Here is a 6254-nt window from a genome sequence, read left to right as displayed (position 1 = left end):
CTTGGTTTGCTCCTGCTTAGCTCTGCTGTTCATTTGCTGGTTTCCTTGCTGGTTCCTATGTCATGACCTGACATTGCTTGCGTTACTCTTCCTAGCCCTAATTGTGCAGTTGTACCATGGTAAATCATATTTTCGTATTGTATTCATCTTGTTTTGTATTTCTTTCTTTTGTAAAACATTTTTTCTTCTGTCATATTAAATGAATAAATATATTTTCTAGAAATGTTTTATCAACTGAAAACTAAAAACGACATTGTTTTTCAATGCTTAGAATGAGCTCCTTATGTAAATGAATCTATAAACAATTTATATTTTGCTGAAGATAAATTATTTTTTCTTTGAATTGAAGCCCAAACACCGGACCAGATGGTGGCCCATACAAAGAGATCCTGAAGCAGTTCAGTCGAGGAGGGACCACTTCGAATGCTTTAAGCGTGTTGGTGTGGACAGAAACACAGTGGTCACCAATGCTCCAATTGCAGAGCTGTTCATTGCTGCACCTGGCAGGTACAAGGAATTCATGAAAGGCTTCAACATTCAAGTTAAACTCAGTGTGTTTGCCAGACAGTGTGCAGCTGGAACTGAGGAGGACCCAGCAATATGTCAAACAGTTAAAGCGTATAAGGCTTCCACAAAGCTGCTGCTCCTTCGAAAACAAAAAAATGAGTAAGCTTTGTTGCTGGGGTAGGTTGGGGTAGGATTTTCCAAGTTATTGTTCAGTTTTGCAGCTGCATTTTAACTTATGTCTACAAATGGTTTTATACAGCCAGTTTAAAAGTTACTGTGTCTTTTTATATAACTGATATGTAATATTCTATTTGAGTTTTTCCACTGTGAGCACTTTAAGTTTGAGAGATTTTCTTTTTCAGTTTCAGAGTATTTTAAGTTCATATGAAGAGTTATTTTGATAAACACCGTTTTATACAGAGGTTGTTTCCTTTTAATAAATACAAGTTTAAGTCCATGTGTTGTGTCTGTTTCCTTATTCTGTTGAATCAATATCTGTGACTTCTGTGTTTTAAGGTGCTGCTGGTCTTAAATCTCATTAATGAATTCTTTGTAAAGCAAGTCCTCACTTTAGATCAGCTCACAAAACAATGAACAAGCAGCTTATAAGTCCTTTGTAACTACCTTAATTAATCATAATGTGCTATGTAATAAAGTGTTCACTAACCCTTACTAAATGTGAGAATCATAACCTGTAAATGTGTTTATAACTGCTTTATAATGACCATAATAGCTCATTTGTATTTGGTGAATCCATCATTTATAAAGTATGAACAAAGAGTTAGTTAACACATTATAGAGAGTCATATTCATCAATAATAAAACATTTATAACTGTGTTTGTACATGATATATAAATGAGTATTAATGTATGAACAATGCTTTACAGAGGATGAGTTAAGTATTAATTAATGCTTAGCTAATGCTTAAAAGTGTGTAGTTAATATAAAGTGTTACCATGTTTCTTTCTCCACATCTGCATTTTTCCCTTCTGCTCAGTGTCCAAACATGCAGCAACTGTGCAGAGCTTTCATTGGTCTTTGTAGTTTCAGAGGGGTCTGAGGAGTAAATAAAGAGGTTCCAGTGGTCCTTCAACTTCTGATAATCTGCTGTCCCATATTGCTACAAGCAGGGAGGAGCAGCTCGCAGGTTCTATGTTACATATAAGCTGGAATATCCAACGTGCTCAGCATGTGTTGAGCTTTAATTTGAACTCATCCTGAATCGATGAGTCATGTTTCATGATCCAATATCTGTAAACAGTAAACTAACAGGATCATAATTTAAAAAGCAAACTAAACCAAGAATCAGGCTCCAAGCAGTCTTCTGAAGTCATTCTCAGAAATAAAAACATTTCACACACTAACCAAAACCCAGAAAGGTCGCTGTTGTTGGGTAAGGTGAGGTCACTCTACCGGGTCAAAGGTCAATCAAGTCTGTCAACATGTTTGTCCCTGAGGCGTCCTCACTTCAGCCACAGTTTCCACCAATTCCCCCTGAAGCAAATTACTGTCAGAGCTGTTAACCAGTGAGACCAATCAGCATGCAGACCTCAGCACTGGATCCACTGGTCCTCAGAGACACTGTAATGACCTCCCCAAAGACCAGCACACCCACCTCAGACCAGCACACACACTTCAGACCAGCACACACACCTCAGACCAGCACACACACCTCAGACCAGCACACACACCTCAGACCAGCACACACACCTCAGACCAGCACACACACCTCAGACCAGCACACACACCTCAGACCAGCACACACACCTCAGACCAGCATGCACACCTCAGACCAGCACACACACCTCAGACCAGCATACACACCTCAGACCAGCACACACACCTCAGACCAGCACACACACTTCAGACCAGCACACACACCTCAGACCAGCACACACACCTCAGACCAGCACACACACACCTCAGACCAACACACACACACCTCAGACCAACACACACACCTCAGACCAACAACAAATAAACTAAGATGAACACTTTTTGTTTTCTTCATCTTTGTTCTTGTATTTCTGTTTAATCTGACTTTGAACCAAAGGATATAGAAACACTTCCTGCCGGTCCATTCTTATCTGATCTGTTTTTAGTTTTAAACATGTTCCTATTCATGCATACCAGTCATCAATGGGTCATCAAGTATAAACACTAAGTGAAAGATGAGTTCTGATGTTTGGAGTTAGACAATAATGCAGGTAAACACAACAACCCAGAAGAGGTAATGTGACACTTAACCTGTGATCAGACAGGAACCTATGAGGCTTACAAATGAAGCTCACAGAACAAAAATGCAGTTCCCTACGTGGCCACTGGAGGCTGGTCCAAAAGCGGGTCAATCCCATCGGAGCTCCATGCTGCTGATATTAATCCACGATGGCAGCAGTCACAATCAGAATCAAAATCAAAAACAAAAAAAAGGAAGAAGTCACAATGGCCACGTCCATTTGGATCAAAATCCACTCAAACTTTCACCGAAGCCGCCCAACTTAGGGCCGGATCTACTGCTGTCTCAGCTGGCGGGATTCAGGAGTTGGATGAGATTACAGTGGCCTCCGTGTGACCTCCAACGACGGTATAGGAAACTGTTTTGGCTGATGAGGCTGTTCCATTGAGAGTAGAGGGCTTTGGTCTTGGGGTCCAATGATGAAACAGCTGCTTACACTGATCACTGACAAGTCCCCACCCAGACCTGGGCACTGGGGAGAACAGGATACAGGCTCTGGTCTTGGTGACACTATTTGGGATCATTGAGCTCAAAGTTTGTGTCACCAGCTGTTTGGGAGTCAGTCCCTATCTGCAGCACTGATTTGGAGCACAACCACCAGGCTGACATTTCCCTGTCCTCAGCTCGACAGCTGTTTTGCGTTTGTCCTCCTCACAGGGCCGTCGAGACAAGGCATTTGCATTTGCATTTGCATTTGCATGGAGGTGACCAGCTCCATGTATGGAAGCATGATCAGTGCTCAATAGAAATCTCTGCCCATATAGTTATGGACGAAACTGCCCAGGATGCAGCTAGCTGCTCCCAGCGTATGATGCAGTAGTTCCTCTCTAGCTTGCTGACGGGGTGACTGTAGTATGCAACAACCAGTTCCCCAAGCTCTCCCTCCTGGGACAGCACAGCTCCAATGCCCACATTGCCGGTGTCTGTGTCCACATTTAAAGGCTGTTTGGGGTCTGAGTAAGCCATTTTTTGGGGCCTCAGCTAGCACCTACCTTAACATTAGAAACGCCTGAGGAACCGTCTGGGATTTTGTAATGTAAATAATATTCTGTGTATAAAAAATACAAGCCTGTCACTCTATGACTTTTCCTAAAAATGTGTATTGTTTGCCCTTGTATGAAGCTTTGATGGTTCTCTAACAAAACAAACAGGATATCAGAGGGTTTATACTTTTTTCTTCCAACTGCTGCTGCAGTGACACAGAGGGCTGTTCAAATATGATTCATAATGATACATTTAGCGGGCTTCATTTCCTGCGGCTATTGTGTTGTAGTTTTTTACCATTATCTATTGTTTCTATGTAGGCTAGTATATATGTTTATTCTATATTCAAGCGGGAATTAGTTAACAAAGAGAGGCAGACAGCGATATACTGTAGGTCAGACAGACAGACAGACAGACAGACTGACAGACAAAGACTGACAGACAAAGACAGACAGACAAAGACGGACAGACTGACACGGCACAGATGAAAGAAAAAGTTTGTGCCAGCTGACTTATTTGGTGCTTCAACCCAAGGTAGGCGTTATCACTAATTATGTTTTGGTTTGGTTTGGTTTCATATATCATTTTGTGTAGGATAAAGTATTGACGACACTATAGTTAGCCTGCACCAGGCTCACTTCGGCGGAGCTGTTTGACCAGCTGTGAATATGTTCTACAAACAAGTAGAGGCTAATTGGCTTGATGATGTAAATAGTCAGCTATAGACTGTCAATCAATCAATCAATCTTTATTTGTATAGCGCCAAATCACAACAAACGTTATCTCAAGACGCTTTTACAAACATAGGAGGTCTAGACCACACTATGTCAAATTATGAACAGAGACCCAACACCAAGACAGGGTAAGACTCAGTCTGACCCCACCTTAATCCATCATGAGCATTGCACATCACAGTATTTAGCTAGTTACAGTGGTGAGGAAAAACTTCCTTTTAACAGGCAGAAACCTCGAGCAGAACCAGACTCATGTTAGAGAGCCATCATGCCTCGACTGAGTTGGGTCTGGAAAGACAGATAGAGGGGAGTAAGAGAGAGAGGTGATAGTGATGAGACGAGTCGTAGAAGCTGTTGCCGCTGGAGTCCAGCACGTCCATATCAGCTGGAGTCCAGATCGTCCACAGCAGGAGGACGTCTACGGCAGCTCAGAGGAATCTACGAGACAATGGAGCTCAGGGACTCCAGAAAGGTCTATGGTTAGTAATTTTAATGGGACAGGCAGAGTTAAAGTAAGTGATGAAGGGGTTGGGGGGAAGGGGGGTGAGCTAGGATCCCAGTGTGTCAGTGTGCCAGTTCCCCCGGCAGTCTAGGCCTATAGCAGCATGACAAAAGCTGGTCCAAGCCTGAGCCAGCTCTAACTATAAGCTTTATCAAAAAGGAAAGTTTTAAGCCTACTCTTAAAAGTGGAGAGGGTGTCTGCCTCCTGGATCCTGACTGGTAATACTACTGTAAATAGTAAAGAATATGTTTTCTAAAATCCTCCTCAGTAGCAATGAATACGAATCAATAATTTACTCTAATAAAATATCTCACCAGAGCGTCCCGATGCGTCCCCATGAAGCCTCACTGAACTCAGAGCAAGCTCAGACTTGGTTGGCTATAGGCTTATATAATAGTAAAATATTTCCTCTTTAATTCTACAATGGCTAATGCAAACTCCAGACAGTAAATATAAGAGTAACCTACAATGAAATGTTCATCTCAACAATGACGACCCACCACCACCTGTTGCGCTGTCTAAACAGGTAGAAAGTCTGCAAAACTCAGTCAAAATACACCAAGACATTAAATTTCGTTCCCAAATCTTTTTTTTAAATGAAAATATATGTTAAGATGTATATTAAAATGAGTAAAAATGTGATCCAGCTGAAGAATTGTGATCTGTTATTAATTCCTACGTTGTTTCTGGAGTGAAAATCGTCTTATTTGGTCCTATACAATTATTTGGGAAAGAATTGACCCTCTGGGAATTTGTCCAGCCTGGAGGACAGTGGGAGAGACTTCAGTCAGGAAATGTCCTCACGGAATCAGCAGGACCTACAGCTAAAGCGAAAAGCAACGTCAAAGACGCTGAGAGCGTTCATGTGCTTGCTGGACAGCACACTGCAGAAACACATATTGGACTAAACTGTTAGAGGCGCGCCGCTCTGAGGGCAGCTGGGATCTATCTCTTGCAGAGCTGAAGGCCTTGGTCTCTCTCCTGTAGTTTGGAGGGGCGTACAACAAGAACAAAGAGATGGAGAGTTTTTGCTCAGTGGAGTGGGGGCTGGCTTTTTTCAGAAGCACAATGGCGCAACGGAACGTTCTTTTTCCGCGACTTCCCATCATTATAGGTCGGGGTTGACGTGCTGGATCAAATGGTAGGCACTATACTGTGTAAGATTCCACGGAGATGGCCTGTGGCCGTTCTACAACGTCCCTGACATGGCTGCAATAAACGCGCATGTCTTCATCAAGGCGTGCACCGCGATCACCAGTAGTCCGTGCCAGTGAAGCCACAACAGCCAGC

The sequence above is a fragment of the Notolabrus celidotus genome, chromosome 1 (genome assembly GCF_009762535.1).
Source record: "Notolabrus celidotus isolate fNotCel1 chromosome 1, fNotCel1.pri, whole genome shotgun sequence".
In the NCBI taxonomy this organism is placed as follows: domain Eukaryota; kingdom Metazoa; phylum Chordata; class Actinopteri; order Labriformes; family Labridae; genus Notolabrus; species Notolabrus celidotus.
This window is presented reverse-complemented; position numbering follows the sequence as displayed.